This window comes from Schistocerca nitens, chromosome 4, assembly GCF_023898315.1.
Source record: "Schistocerca nitens isolate TAMUIC-IGC-003100 chromosome 4, iqSchNite1.1, whole genome shotgun sequence".
Lineage (NCBI taxonomy): Eukaryota > Metazoa > Arthropoda > Insecta > Orthoptera > Acrididae > Schistocerca > Schistocerca nitens.
The window spans coordinates 695991955-696008953 of record NC_064617.1 but is presented as its reverse complement, the minus strand read 5'-3'; positions in this window follow the sequence as shown (position 1 = coordinate 696008953).

Below are 16999 nucleotides of genomic sequence, written 5' to 3'. Positions count from 1 at the left end.
GATCACACTGACAGAACCACAGGCACATAGACACATGCAACAGAGCATGCACAATGTCGGCACTAGTACAGTGTATATCCACCTTTCGCAGCAATGCAGGCTGCTATTCTCCCATGGAGACGATCGTAGAGATGCTGGATGTAGTCCTGTGGAACGGCTTGCCATGCCATTTCCACCTGGCGCCTCAGTTGGACCAGCGTTCGTGCTGGACGTGCAGACCGCGTGAGACGACGCTTCATCCAGTCCCAAACATGCTCAATGGGGGACAGATCCGGAGATCTTGCTGGCCAGGGTAGTTGACTTACACCTTCTAGAGCACGTTGGGTGGCACGGGATACATGCGGACGTGCATTGTCCTGTTGGAACAGCAAGTTCCATTGCCGGTCTAGGAATGGTAGAACGATGGGTTCGATGACGGTTTGGATGTACCGTGCACTATTCAGTGTCCCCTCGACGATCACCAGTGGTGTACGGCCAGTGTAGGAGATCGCTCCCCACACCATGATGCCGGGTGTTGGCCCTGGCCGGCCGAAGTGGCCGTGCGGTTAAAGGCGCTGCAGTCTGGAACCGCAAGACCGCTACGGTCGCAGGTTCGAATCCTGCCTCGGGCATGGATGTTTGTGATGTCCTTAGGTTAGTTAGGTTTAACTAGTTCTAAGTTCTAGGGGACTAATGACCTTCAGAAGTTGAGTCCCATAGTGCTCAGAGCCATTTTTTTGTTGGCCCTGTGTGCCTCGGTCGTATGCAGTCCTGATTGTGGCGCTCACCTGCACGGCGCCAAACACGCATACGACCATCATTGGCACCAAGGCAGAAGCGACTCTCATCGCTGAAGACGACACGTCTCCATTCGTCCCTCCATTCACGCCTGTCGCGACACCACTGGAGGCGGGCTGCACGATGTTGGGGCGTGAGCGGAAGACGGCCTAACGGTGTGCGGGACCGTAGCCCAGCTTCATGGAGACGGTTGCGAATGGTCCTCGCCGATGCCCCAGGAGCAACAGTGTCCCTAATTTGCTGGGAAGTGGCGGTGCGGTCCCCTACGGCACTGCGTAGGATCCTACGGTCTTGGCGTGCATCCGTGCGTCGCTGCGGTCCGGTCCCAGGTCGACGGGCACGTGCACCTTCCGCCGACCACTGGCGACAACATCGATGTACTGTGGAGACCTCACGCCCCACGTGTTGAGCAATTCGGCGGTACGTCCACCCGGCCTCCCGCATGCCCACTATACGCCCTCGCTCAAAGTCCGTCAACTGCACATACGGTTCACGTCCACGCTGTCGCGGCATGCTACCAGTGTTAAAGACTGCGATGGAGCTCCGTATGCCACGGCAAACTGGCTGACACTGACGGCGGCGGTGCACAAATGCTGCGCAGCTAGCGCCATTCGACGGCCAACACCGCGGTTCCTGGTGTGTCCGGTGTGCCGTGCGTGTGATCATTGCTTGTACAGCCGTCTCGCAGTGTCCGGAGCAAGTATGGTGGATCTGACACACCGGTGTCAATGTGTTCTTTTTTCCATTTCCAGGAGTGTATATTACTGATGTACTTTTATCTGAGTACGGTACTAAAGCGTGTAATTAATTGTATCATTGCATGGATTTGCTTTCAGAATAGAACACTTTAACAGACAGAGTCTGATAACGTTACTATGCAATACCAGACTGGGTTAGTGGTGCACTTAGAACAGGTGTACACCACTGTGAAAATAAGCTGGAAGAAGCTGAAACGTAGAAGAAGGTAAGGAATGAAAAGAAACGGCAGACTAGGTTTAAGAACAAGACTTGGAAAGTAAGGAAGGAACACCTTAGCCATCGTAGGAATTTGGTGTTCCCAGCATTTGCGATAATGTCAAGGACGGCTCATGATTACGGTAACCAATTTACTGCCGGCCGCGGTGGTCTAGCGGTTCTAGGCGCTCAGTCCGGAGCCACACGACCGCTACGGTCGCAGATTCGAATCCTGCCTCGGGCATGGATGTGTGTGATGTCCTTAGGTTAGTTAGATTTAAGTAGTTCTAAGTTCTAGGGGACTGATGACCACAGATGTTAAGTCCCATAGTGCTCAGAGCCATTTGAACCATTTGAACCAATTTACTGGGGCATTGTGTTCACTACGTACCCACAGTAAAGAACCTACTGACTTACGCAGAATCTAAAAAGACGTAGGTAAAGACATAGAATTGTGATATAGGTATTTTCGGTGCTCTGCTTGGAGTCATGCTGCACGTACTGGAGAAGATACACACAGAGTACATGTACGAGGGCGGTTCAGAAAGTAACCTCCGATTGGTCACAGTGCGGGTTGTGGGGGGAGTAGCGACGCCATCTGTGCGTTCACGCACTCAACAGGTCAGTCGGCATCAAGCCGTGGTCGAGTGAACGTCGTACCTGCGCTAGTTTAGTTTTTGTGGCAGTTTGAAATGTGTGCTGCAATAGAAAACCCCGCCAAATGTGAAGTGCGTGCTGTCATAAGGTTTTTTACAGCCAAAGGATATTCTGCAGCAGCTATTCATCGTGAGCTTTGTGCCGTGTATGGACCAAGAGTTATGAGTGAAGGAGTTGTCCGTGAATGGGTACGTTTATTTAAAAGTGGACGAGAAAACGTTCATGATGAAGAGAGGAGTGGTAGACCATCATTGGTGACTGACGAACTCGTTCAGACAGTTGATGCAAAAGTTCGTGAAAATCGACGTTTCTCAATGTCGGAGTTGTCTACTGGTTTTCCACAGATTTCTAAGACTCTCTTGTACGAGATAGTGACAGCAAGATTGGGTTACCGTAAGTTCTGTGCACGATGGGTGCCCAAAATTCTTACCGACCACCACAAAACTCAAAGAATGGCCTCTGCATTAGACTTTCTGTCACGTTATGAGGACGAAGGAGAACCATTGTTAAACAGAATCGTGACCGGTGACGAAACTTGGATTAAGTACGTGAACCCTGAGACAAAAGAACAATCAAAGATGTGGGCACATTCAAATTCGCCTACCAAACCAAGAAAAGCCTCGCAAGATTTTTCTGCCAGAAAACTGATGTCAACGGTGTTTTGGGATGCCAAAGGGGTGTTGTTGGTTGAATTCATGGAACGTGGTACGACCATTAATCAAGACGTGTACTGTGAAACAATAAAAAAGTTACGACGGGCTATACAGAACAAACGCCGTGGTATGCTGACTTCCGGTATCGTTTTTTTGCACGATGACGCCCGTCCTCACTCTGCTCGCAGAACAACGGCCCTTCTTGAGTCCTTTAAGTGGGACGTTATCAACCATCCACCTTACAGCCCAGACCTGGCGCCAAGTGATTATCACCTCTTCATGCATTTGAAGAAATGGCTCGGGTCACAGCGGTTTGATGACGACGAAGAGCTCAAAGATGCGGTCACAGGCTGGCTCCAGGCACAAGCGGGTGATTTTTATGCAGAAGGAATTTCAAAGCTTGTGAAGAGATACGATAAGTGCCTCAATCGCTATGGAGACTATGTAGAAAAATAGTGCAAAGATGTAGTTGTAAGATGTATATATTAAAATATTTTTATTTAATTTGGTGTATTTTTTTAAATCAACCGGAGGTTACTTTCTGAACGGCCCTCGTATATAGTATGGACAAGGGTGTCGGTACTACGTGTGCATACCCTGATCCACTTGGGCACAGGATTCAAACTCAAACATAAAACTTAAGTTCTGTTTTGAATCAGAATTCGTGAGAACAGTGAATGACTTATCGTACGTAATTGCAACACCAGGAATAATAACGAAGTCATCTCAAGTGGGTGCAAGCGATTAAAACTGCAATGCGTTTTCTTAAGCCAAAAGCATGTAGCAGTCGCACCAGTAGTAGCAGCAGCATGAGTGAAGGCAGAACAGTGACCGGCAGTCGACGACAGCGCAACGCACCAGAAACAAGAGAGAAGTTTAAATACTGTTGCAATTACGTACGATAAGTCATTCACTGTTCTCACGAATTCTGATTCAAAACAGAACTTAAGTTTTATGTTTGAGTTTGAATCCTGTGCCCAAGTGGATCAGGGTATGCACACGTAGTACCGACACCCTTGTCCATACTATATACGAGGGCCGTTCAGAAAGTAACCTCCGGTTGATTTAAAAAAATACACCAAGTTAAATAAAAATATTTTAATATATACATCTTACAACTCCATCTTTGCACTATTTTTCTACATAGTTTTTTCTACATAGTAAAACGAACTCTTGTGGCATAGCGTCTGATTGACTGAATTGTAGCGGCACCACCGTTTAGGATAGGCAAAGTTATTTTTGTGCAATATTCCGAGCACAATTTACAGCCAGGTGCGGGCCAGATTTCAGTGAGTTAGGCATACGAACAGTTCTGAAGTAGAATAGAGGCCACAGGACCGTCAAATTGCTGAAAGAGTGTACGTAGCGGTTTTGCATGTTGCAGATCACAGGCAGAAGGGGCCCAGTGGCCAACCTAGCGTGTTGTGAGTGCTGTGTTGGCAGAAGAGCCAACACGGTGTTGCTAGAGGAGGCCGAAATGCACGCGTTTAGTTACACGCAGACTGGCGTGAGGTCTGGAACAATTAAAGGAGTTGAGTCTAATAAGAAAAGAACGTAGTTCTTGGAATACTTAACTTTAATCCATAATTGGTGTACATCGCTCTTGACGGTACATGTTTTATAATTTCAATATTAACTGGTAATGGCGCCTTGCTAGGTGGTAGCAAATGACGTAGCTGAAGGCTATGCTAACTATCGTCTCGGCAAATGAGAGCGTAATTGTCAGTGAACTATTCCTAGCAACGTCGGCTGTACAACTGGGGCGAGTGCTAGTAAGTCTCTCTAGACCTGCCGTGTGGCGGCGCTCGGTCTGCAATCACTGACAGTGGCGACACGCGGGTCCGACGTATACGAATGGACCGCGGCCGATTTAAAGGCTACCACCTAGCAAGTGTGGTGTCTGGCGGTGACACCACAGTGAGTATGTGACACGAAACAGCATGTATGGAAAAACAGAGGGACATAGCTGCTTATAAATAGGTGCGGGTTTCTAATGAGATTCATTCAAGTGTGGCAGCTCTCCTGGATGGCAGGGCGTGTCATACAGCAGCAGATGGGGCGCCAGTGTTCCAGTCCACGGCGAGTTGCTGGTTCGACCCTCTGAGGCTGATGTGGAGTCTGTGGCCAGCCACTCCATGGCTCGCTGCTGCGGGCAGTCGTCCTGGCTTCCAACACACACTGGAGGCATCCCGAGATGAGGGCCGCAGATTCGGACACTGGATTGCGGGCGCTTGTTGCCGCCGCAATCTCAGCCGCGCCGGCGGGAAACACACAGCTTGCCACCTATGGCTCACACGGAGCAGCGCTGAGTCGGTAGGGACGCAGACAGCTGAGTCGACTGCCGGCATCCTAACGACGCCGCAACTCCACTGACGTACCAGGCTGACACACAGTGTGTGTACAGGTCACTGAGGCAGCCATTCCGCGCCAAGCCGTTTCAGAGACAGCGAAGTGGTGTCCTCAGCATTGCAGGATCCAGTGATGCAGTCCGAGGGGAACACGGCGCTGTAGTTGGAAACAATAAATCACTTGGAATGCTCGGACAAGTCTTAATACGGTGCCTTCTACCTCTTCCCGCTACATTTGGTCATGTTGATACATTCGGTGGCAGAAGTCGCCACTACAGAATGTAGCCAAAGAGCCCCACATGAGGCATCTCACTTATCCACCGAACTGGCTACCTGTTAAACAGCTATGTAAGATATTACCATCACTCCAGATCATGCTTATGCAAAGATACATAGCTCCTCGGAGCTGATGAACTAGCATCAGCTTACTGTGTTGATGCTTAACCGGCGTTGTGGAGCCTCTGGAACTCCAGGAAAGTGTGAAGTTGTTGATCACGGAGCGTGTGCTGTTCAGTACCTTCCTATTGTGGGGAGACATGCCGCGTGCTCAGGCGGCCGTAGTCTGTTATCAAGACAAGCACTGAAAGCAACGAACTTAAGAAGTCCCCGGACTCCGTGACATAGTTAGTGTGATATTTTCAGTTGGGAGAATATGTCCGAGAATCCAAAAACAGTTAACGCTACAGATCCTACCTTTGAGGAAGTTTACTAACATACTTTGAGGAATGTGATGCTGACTGTCAGATCAAGATGGCGATCCCGAGAGCAACAATACTATCGAAAATGCTTTTCCCAGTGATCACGAAACAGCAAGGAACTTTCTGGAGATGAATCTAATCATGAAGATGAGATATACATTATTGAAAGTGAAGACAAAAATTGTGTGTTCGATGGATGAATTGCAACCTACAAGACTCCAAAATATTATCTCTTTTTACATGCATGTTTGGACGATTGTCGCTATTGTAGAGTTCCCTATAGAAGTAAATGTTTGCTTTTTTCTTATACACTGAAGCGCCAAAAAAACTGATATAGGCATCAGCAATCAAATACAGAGACATGTAAACAGGCAGAATACGGCGCTGCGATCGGCAACGATTATGTAAGACGACAAGTATCTGGCGCATTTGTTAGATCGATTACTGCTGCTACAATGGCAGGTTATCAAGATTTAAGTGAGTTTGAACGCGGTGTTATTGTCGGCGCACGAGCGGTGGGACACAGCATCTCCGAGCTAGCGATGAAGTGGGGATTTCCCCGTACGACTATTTCAGGAGTGTACCGTGAACCGCGCGACCGCTACGGTCGCAGGTTCGAATCCTGCCTCGGGCTTGGATGTGTGCGATGTCCTTAAGTTTAAGTAGTTCTAAGTTCTAGGGGACTGATGACCTCAGATGTTAAGTCCCATAGTGCTCAGAGCCATTTGAACCATTTTTTGTACCGTGAATATCAGGAATCCGGTAAAACATCAAGTCTCCGACATCGCTGTGGCCGGAAAAAGATCCTGCAAGAACGGGACCTACAACGACTGGATAGAATCGTTCAACGTGACAGAAGTGCATCCCTTCCGCAAATTGCTGCAGATTTCAATGCTGGGCCATCAACAAGTGTCAGCGTGCGAACTATTCAACGAAACATCATCGATATGGGCTTTCGGTGTCGAAGGTCCACTTGTGTACTCTTTATGATTGCAGGACACAAAGCTTTATGCCTCGCCTGGGCCCATCAACACCGACATTGGACTGTTGATTACTGGAAACATGTTTCCTGGTCGGTTGAGTCTCGTTTCAAATTGTATCGGCCGGATCGACGTGTATGAGTATGGAGACAACCTCATGAATCTGTGGACCCTGCATGTCAGCAGGGGGCTGTTCAAGCTGGTGGAGGCTCTGTAATGCTGTGTGACTTGTGCAGTTGGAATGATATGAGTCCCCTGATACGTCTCGATACGAATCTGACAGGTGACACGTACGTAAATATACTGTCTGATCGCCTGCATCCATTCATGTCCATTGTGCATTTCGATGGACTTGGGCAGTTCTCGCAGGACAATGCGATACCCGACACGTCTAGAATTGCTACAGAGTGACTGCAGGAACACTCTTCTGGATTTAAACACTTCCACTGGCCACCTCGTACTCTTACGGATTTATGGGCAGCCCTGCAGAATTCATGGTGCCAATCCCTCCAGCACTACTTCAGATATTAGTCGAGTCCATGCCACGTCGTGTTGCGGCACTTCCGCGTGCCCGTGGTGGTGATGGTGGGGGGAGGGGGCTACACGATATTAGGCAGGTGTACCAGTGTCTTTGTCTCTTCAGTGTAGCTTAGACCTTACCAAACGTGTGTTCGACAAAGAAAAGTTTTTATTTATCATTTTTTTCTTGGAAAATAGATATGACAGAAAGACTAAGTTTATTTTTGTGATATCTTTAGTTTCGCACTTTCTCGCATTACTTTATTTTCTAAACTGATTGTAAGTTTAAAAGTTTGTTTCCTTATACATCTTTGATTATGTACACGTCCCAAAACAATAACAGAAGAATTTTTACCAAACACAGTACACTGTTTTTTCTTTTGGAGACGGGGCCATTTATGTGGTAGATCTAAATGCCCCCAGCTAATACCTATATAAGGTGACGGACTCTGTGCACAGGCACTTCGTCAGAAGATGGAGACAGTAATCTTTCCAGAATGTCTCGCTCACACTACCGCTTCGTGTAGCAAGAAATCCATGAAGATTTTGTTGCACTGACATGTCGCAATAACATTCTTAGACACATCGATTGATTAACTGCAGAGATCTTCCTGGACGTTGGGACCGGACTATGCAATGAAAAAGGGTCTTCTGACTAGCGATCCTTCAGTGTGACATAGAGAAGAGGCACGGAAGGAAGCGAGGTGGTGTAACTTAATGCCTATCTAGTAGTCCTTACTTTCTGATATATGCTGTACCAGGGTTTTACGTCCCCGACTCGCCAGGCTAGCTGAGAGCGCTAATGCGCTGCTTCCTGGACTCGGGTAGGCGCGCCGGCCCCTTATCGAATCCGCCTGGCGGATTAACGACTAGGACTGGTGTGCCGGCCAGCTTGGATGTGGTTTTTAGGCGGTTTCCACATCCCACTAGGTGAATACCGAGCTGGTCTTCACGTTCCGCCTCACTTAGATTACTCGCAGACGTTTGAAACACGATGATTTACACTAGAAGCAGACAGCTGGGGTACAATGATACCGCCCCATTTGGGGGGGGGGGGGAGGGGGAGCGGCAGGAAGGGCATCCGGGCATCCCTTCAAATTAACCTTGCCAATTCCGATTGTAACCACGCCAACCCTGCTCAAACTGTGGGACTAAGGCGTAAGCAAAAGCAAACGGTTTAACATCCCCATAATATGTCCTATTCAGTCCCCAGGTATCAAGCGTGATACCTCCAGGTTTTATTTTTTTTCTCTGGCGCGTACGCAGCTGAACCTTTTCTGGTCTGGGCTGTGATGTACGATACACAGCGTACTTGCACAACTCACTTTTTCGTCCTTCTGCCGAGCACCATAAGTTGTCGGCATTGATTAAAAACCTCGGAGTCTGCAACTGCACAGCAAGTCCGGCGAAATAAAGGTAAAGGCATATCTTTTTCTAATTACAAGTATTTTGACATTGTTTAACAACTTTATAAGCTGTACAGACATTCCTCAGTTAATGGCAAACTATAAATTATAGACATTCCTCAGTTAATTTCCAACTATAAGTTAATGCTATAACTGATTTATGAGCTTTAAACTTTTGGGTATCATCTGTTATAGTTAGGGACTCAATGCCAACTTCGTTTACATCAGTTTATATTTTTATTTAGCTGGATTACCAAGCTTGGCTGTCATGTCAAGAAGAAGAGGTCAAAATGCTGGACAGGAGGATGCAGAGGCTTTACCTTCGTACAGTGTGATCAGTGGAAATTATTCCTTTGCTTCGCTGCTGACAGGAACTGCTTTACACTTTCTACAAATAATGTTAACTTATTACTGATCCATGTGGTAACATCAGGAAAAGCAAAAATACATTGAAAAATGTTGGTATGGTAATTTTGTTTAAGTATTTCGAACTGTTTATTTACAGTTGAAAGTTTTAATACCAAGTGCGTATTTTGACTTATGTTGAAATCCACAGCAAATATAAGGAATATGTTTAATTTTTTTGTAATAAAGCAACAAGAAACGGCAAAGTTTTATGTGTAATTGTCCTGTTTATGTCCTGACGTATTATATATACCATCTGCAAAAAAATGACTATGGTTTCAAAACTTTTTTTGATAGTCATTCATTATTAACTAACATTAACACAAAGCACTTAACACAATAGTAACCCACTTGTTAGAGGGCTCAGTTATGCCTCTTTTTGTTTTTATTTTTATTTTCAGTTTTACTTTTTGCTTCAATACTCTAGTTTTCTTTGCAATATTTTTCTTCCCATATATGTTACAGGATTTCTGCGGCCTTCTCGCTGTTGTAGTAGCCCACTCTTTAAGTGTAGCTCGAAGTGAAAACAACAGCAGTACTGAAAACTATGTGCTAGAAATAGATCCATTGTTGCAACAAATATTAAATAACATTATGTTAAGACGGAACTACTCTTAACTAGATGGAAATAACAGAAAGAAATGGTTACAAGGGCATATACTTGGACCAGGAATTAAACTTTAATTAACATACAGGGGGTGGATAAAAATATGGAAACACCAAAACACGATACATTACCATGTGTAATACGGCGTAGGAAACCGGTTGGATTCTAAACAGCTTCCAGTCCTTTCGAACTGGATAAACACAGGCATTGTATGGTTTTAAAGGAAATCTTGTAACATTCTTCCTGCAAAATAGTAGCAAGTGATGGTAAGTTCCTATGGGACTAAATTGCTAAGGTCATCGGTCCCTAGGCTTCCACACCACTTAATCTAACTTAAACTAACTTTCGCTAAGGACAACACACACACACCCATGCCCGAGAGAGGACTCGAACCTCCGACAGGGCGAGATGAGCGAACCGTGGCAAAGCGCCCAAGACCGCGCGGGTATCCTCCGCGAAAATAGTAGCAAGTTCAGATAATTATGTTGGAGATAGATAGTAATCAGGAACCCTTCTTTTCAAATCAGACCATAAAGGCTAATAATATTGAGATCTGGATGATTATGGTAACCAGGAAGGTGCGACAGCAATTCATCCTCATGGTCACAAAACCGGTCCTAGACGATGCGAGTTGTGTGAAAAGGGGCACTTCGTCTTGGAACACAGCACTACCACTGGAAACAAACATTGTCCCATGGGATGGACCTGATCAGCTAAAATGGTCGCATAATCCTTGGCAGTAATGCTGTGATGCAGAGTAACGATGGAATACGACAATATGGCTGTCCAAATCATCACCGAACCTCCGCCATGTTTCACTCTTAGAATGTAAGCTCGGTCAGAAGTTGGAAACGGAGTGAATCAAGACTCATACGAGCAACTGACTTTCGTCCATTGATCTATAGTTCACGTTTTGTGGTTTTGGCACCACGTTCTCTTGTTTCGGGTATTTGCACCACTGATGAATGGTTCTGTAATTTCAATTAGCCCTGCAGTTCCCTGCTTCTGCAGCTCCCTTCGTGTTGTTTCGGCGCTGACGGGGTTTGCGAGTGCGACTTTCAGTTCTTCGGTGTCTTTTGGAGCTATCCTCCCCTTATTTTTCGTTACTCTCCTCTTCAATGACCGTCTGTCATGATCACTCAGTATACACTTTCGTCCGCGTTGTGACTTACCGGATGATGTTTTTCCCCTTTCCCCTGCAAGCGGTATAAATCTCTGATACGGTACCTCTTGAAAAACCAATCATTTCGGCTATCTTGGTTATGGTGGCAATCACCATACGAGAGTCAAAAAATTATTTGCCTACGTTCGAATTTACTTAGTTCCAACATAACGGACTCAAAAGTGCACAAAACACTGTTCTGGCCCCAACACTTGAAACATACTGAGGACGTTGCACAGGAGCCGTTCGTGGTCAAATGCAACAGCACGAATTGCGCGCTTGGCTAGCATCTTCGTTTATGTTGAAGCTCACATTCCTTGTGGTGTTTTATTGTCCAACCATTGTACGGAAACAACTAATACATATTGTCTGGAAATGGCAGGCCAGAAACAGTGAGAACCATCTTAACGGAGAAAATAAAGACATTAAAAGATCTCATAAATTGGAGAGGGAAATAATTGCAAATTGAGTGGAACAACTGCAAAGAATCTCTTGCGATATGTGAATTGTTCTTGTACATCGTGGAGGGGTGAGCACGAAATATGTCAACTCCACCTCGGGCATGGTTCATTTACTGACCAGCCATGTACCATATCCCATGCATTTGCTGTGGAAAACCGAGTAATGTACACACACACACACACACACGCGCGCGCACACAGTGATGTAAGACAGCTACTTAGAGCTCGTATCTTGTGGACCCAGTCTTGAAGACAGTGCAGACAGAGTGATTAAAGTGCTACATGAAGAGTACTTGCAGCGGCGAGAATACAGGGAGCAACGAGCACTGGCATCAGATGGGTCCACAGACAGCACTAGCAACACAGACCACAGTATATATCAGAGAGGCGGCCAAAACCGAAGGGGTTGTGGAAGAATGCATCGAAAATTTAATTATACGTCTGGGAGAGAGCAGTGATAGTTCGAGTAGTGCTGAGGAAGACAATGTCAAATCAGATTCTGACAGTGATGTGAGTGGTGTTTTTCCATTACAGTAACTACAACGGCACTTGCAGTGCTGTTTACAATTTTAGCCCACGTCTCGCTTGTCACTTTATTGATAGCTACTGGAAGGAGAGTTTCCACTTCAGAGATCGTGAATTTTTTATTGTTTGCAGCAATGTAATTTTTTATCTGCGCCCACACTCCTTCAATTGCATTGAAGTGACAGTGGTATGGAGGAAGCCGAACGATTTCATGCCCGTGCCTTTTAGCAATCTCGTCAATTACATATGTTGGAAATTGGGGTTTCTTTTGTGCCACAATTTCGAGCAGTTCCGCCTTCCTTAAATCTTCTCTGAAATCTACTTTTCGCCATTTCAACCACTGAATGATATCGTCTTTTTTTGTTGCCAAGGTTGGTGCCTTATCGTGAACAACGGAATGATAAGGCGCATTGTCCATAACAATCACTGATGGACTTGTCAGATTCGTCATAAGCGATGTCTCGAACCATTCTTGAAATACCACACTGTTCATTTCTTCATGGTAATCTCCCGTCTTTTTTGACCGAAACATTTTCAAGCAGTTTGGCACAAAACCTTTCGATGTTCCTGCATGTAAGACAATAATACGCCCTCCTTTGTCAACAGGCACTGCCATTGTCCCATCGGGCGTTCCATCATTCCAGCCTCTACGTAAAGAATGGCTGGCATTGACCCAAGTTTCATCTAACCACACTATACTTTCGAATTCCACACACATGATCCTGCGCAGAAATCTGCACCGCCATGCAACTACATCTGTCCTTTCCATTAATATTTTGCGTCCGTTAAACAGTGAATAGCTGAAGCCTATGTCTTTCAACACTGTACGCAATGAAAATTTGCTCCCTTTAAAAAGATCGTCTTTCTGAAGCGACACTTGTAATTTAGATAGAGTGGGATGTTCCCTTCTCTTATAATAGCTGTATATATGACGACGAATAGCGTCTTTCTGAAAATCGTCCAAAGCTGTCATCTGCTTATTTCTCGGTCGCTTCTTTCCTGGTGTGTGCAGCTTTGTTGTGCCACTCTCGTCACAATCTACACTATACTGTTCTTTCCCTATCTTTACAACAGTGTTCTTACTTATTTTCAATGCTGCTGCAGTTCTCTTCACAACCTGAACAACAGGAATTAAGGGCCCACCTTTGTCCTTTTCTTTCTCAAAGTAATCCCTCACAGAGCACACGAATTCACGGGCCTGGGTGTGTAGCACACTTTTCTTCCTCCGTTTCACTTCTTGTGTTGGGCTGGTACTACCCGCCGCACTAGACATTGTTTACAACGAAACATAAACAAAGAAACACTAAAAACAACAAAAACGAAATAAACTGCGAATTCAACTTCAGACAAACGACGAACGACCGCACCGCCTGCACGCGAGACACTGGTAAGTTTCATAAGCGCGCGCGACCGGGTTTCAGAGCGGCAACGTGGCCCTTGCTACCCGCTCAGTCAGGCCGTCATTGGCTGCCTGCCTGCGGTCGCTAGGCAACGGAAAGACGCTACCGAGCTGTCAATACCAAAGACTCGTCTCCCAGACTATAGTAGTGGTAGCAGATCAGATGACAGTGGTACAAGTGAAGATGGACAGACACAGAATAAGAACAAAATGTAAATTACTAATTTAGATTCGATGATACATTCGAATAGCTAATTAGTTATGTGGGTGAATCCCATAACCTAGGCGTGGAACAATGCTAACTGCTACATTAGAGACTGTACAAGATACCCATACATATACACATGGTACAATTATAAATAAGATTATGATTAAACATGACTGGCGATTTTGACCGGAGTGTAACGAAAAAAAGTTCGCGTCAGACAGTGATATTAGATTGTAAGACAAATGTAGAATTAGAGGACAGCACACGCTGCCCATAGAGCAGATGGAAAGAACCAGAACCCAACCTAGATGTGGGACAGTTCCACCTGAGGGCGAGAGACTCAAAGTACTGCTGTACTAGTAGTAGTAGTAGTAGTAATAGTCGTATACAGACGTGCAGAATCTAAGGACGAAAGTAACTTCCGCATGACGTGTCGCTGCCAACTAACCCACAGCCAGTGAAGCTTGGTCACACATAGGAAGAACTGCTACACAACAGTGCAGATGGTAACTGAAAGAAATAGGTATGACACGAACAGAAATGACACTTTAATTCAAAACAAATAATTACACTGAAATCGCCGTGACTCACGATGGTCCCCTGGACATTAAGAAAAAGGGACATGGTTCTTAACAGGGTGTGTGATCTCCACTGATGACGGTGCATGCTCTGCAATGTGCTCCCATGCTGGCCACGAGCTTAGCTTGTGGTAAGGTGTTCCATTCCTTCATGAACACAGTTGACAACTGCTGGATGGCCGTTGGTGCATGTTGACATTCTGCAACACGTCTCCCAAATGCATCCCACATATGCTTGATGGATCTTAAGTCTGAGGGATGGGCAGATCAGCCCACTTGCCGAATACTCTCTCGACCAAGGACTCCTCCACATGCACTGTTTGATGCAGCCGTACATTGTAATCTACGCAAATGAAGTCAGGACTGAATGTACCCTTGAAAGATGCACGTCGGGAAGGAGTACAGTATCACAATAACATAGACCAACGAGTGTACTGTGTTCAAAGCTTTTGAGGTCAGTACCACCATGCAACATTATGCCTCCCCGTGTCCTAATACCTGGACCTCCAAAACGATCGATGTTATTGTGAACAGTACTACTTCCCCATGTGCATCTTTTCAAAAGTGTATTTGGTCCTGACTCCATTTTTATGGCTGACAATGTACGACCGCATTGAACAGGCAGTGAAGAAGTTCTTGGAATCTAAATATATTCAGTGACTGGACTAGTCTGACCATCCTCAACTTAAATCTCACCAAGTGCATGCAGGATGCATTGCAATGGCTCAAATGGCTCTGAGCACTATGGGACTTAATATCTGAGGTCATCTGTCCCCTATAACCTAGAAATACTTAAACCTAACTAACCTAAGGACATCACACACATCCATGCCCGAAGCAGGATTGGAACCTGCGACCGTAGTGGTCGCGCAGTTCCAGACTGAAGCGCCTAGAACCGCTCGACCACACCGGCCGGCGGATGTGTTGGAGAGACATACTGGAGCACATCCACATGCATCAACGACCCATCAGTTGTCAACTGTGCTGGTGAAGGAATAGAGCACCCAAGCAAAACAGCTTCTTACAAGCTTGTGGCCAGCATGGGACCACGTTACAGAGCATGCAGCGCCACCTGCAGTAATCACACTTCCTACTAAGATCCAAGTCCCGCCTTTCGTAAAGCCCAGCGGATGATCAGGAACTGCATTCATTTCAGTATAAGCATTGCCTTTGAATAAAAGTGACGTTTCTGTTCGTCTCATTGCGTATTCGTTTCACTTACCTTCTGTACTATACTGCACTCCCACATCCACATCTATACCGCACAATTAATTTTGCGGTGTGTGGCGGAGGGTACTTTGTGAACCACTATCATTTCCCTCCTTTCCTGTTACAGTCATAAATATTTTAATGGGAAGAATGATTACCGGTAATCCTTCGTGTGGGCTTCAATCTCTCGGATTTTATCTTCTTGGTATTCTTGTGAGATATACATAGGAGGAAACAACGCATTTGTTGAGTCTTCTGGGAATGTACGCTCTCGGAACTTTAACAATAAACTCAAACTGTGATGCAGAACGCCTCTCTTGCAGTGTCTGCCACTGCAGTTGCTTGATCATCTCTGTGACACTTTCATGCATATTAAATGAGTCCGTACAAAAGCGCTGTTCTTCTTTTGACCTTCTCTATTTTGTCTATATCCTATCTGGTAAAGATCCCATATTGACAAGCAATATTCAAATACTGGTTGAACGAGTGTTTGTAAGCTACTGCTATTGTTGATGGACTACATTTCCTGAAGATTCTTCCTGTGAATCTGTCTGGCATCTGCGTTATGTGGCCATTCCATTTCAAATCGCTCCATATGCATATGTCTAGATATTTTATGGAAGTAGCTGCTTCAGTGATTGCTCTGCAATTTTGTAATCATACAGTGAAGGGTCTTCCTTTTTATCTACTCTCAATACGATACATTTGTTTATGTCGAGGCTCAATTACCACTCTCTGCACCAAACATCGATCCTTCTCAGGTCTTCCTACATCTGGGTGTGGACAGAAGGAAAGTGAGCTACCTGCACAGCGGTGCCCAGCATGAGGCAGCTTCACCCAGCACAGACAATGTCCCATTGTTATCCAGTGAGTCAGCACACAGTGGCAACTGCGTGTCGGCGCAGATTGTTGTGGCCCCGCTCCTGCTGGCGACCCAGAATGGACGAGATATTCCTTGTCCAATTGCAGTGCACCAGGTGGATAGGAATTGTGCTGGCCGAATCGAGGCGCACGCCCAGCAATATTTCTCAAACAATTTCACAGAAACTAATAGGTAAAAACGTTGATTTCACATAACTTAAAGCTTTATGTCAGCTTCACAGTGAAGAGGCCAAAATTCCGATAATTGTCATACTTAACATGGTATTTGGATTTAAGTCTGACATTGCGCGAAATTCATAATTTGCAACGAAAAATAAGAGTCGCTATTATTTTGCGTTTGATGCATGTTACACCACACGTTGCTGCAAATGAAATTTAGCTAGTATACTGAATTCTTTTTAGACATGCGAGGAGGTCTCTATCTGTCTCCAATCTCGAGAAACAGAATTTATGAAGCGCATTTACTTTTGACTGCACCCCTGTGAGAATGAAATATTTGTAACATCCCTTATTTATTCTAATCTGTTCAAAATATCAATACAAGATTTTGGCAAGTGATATCACGCAAAGA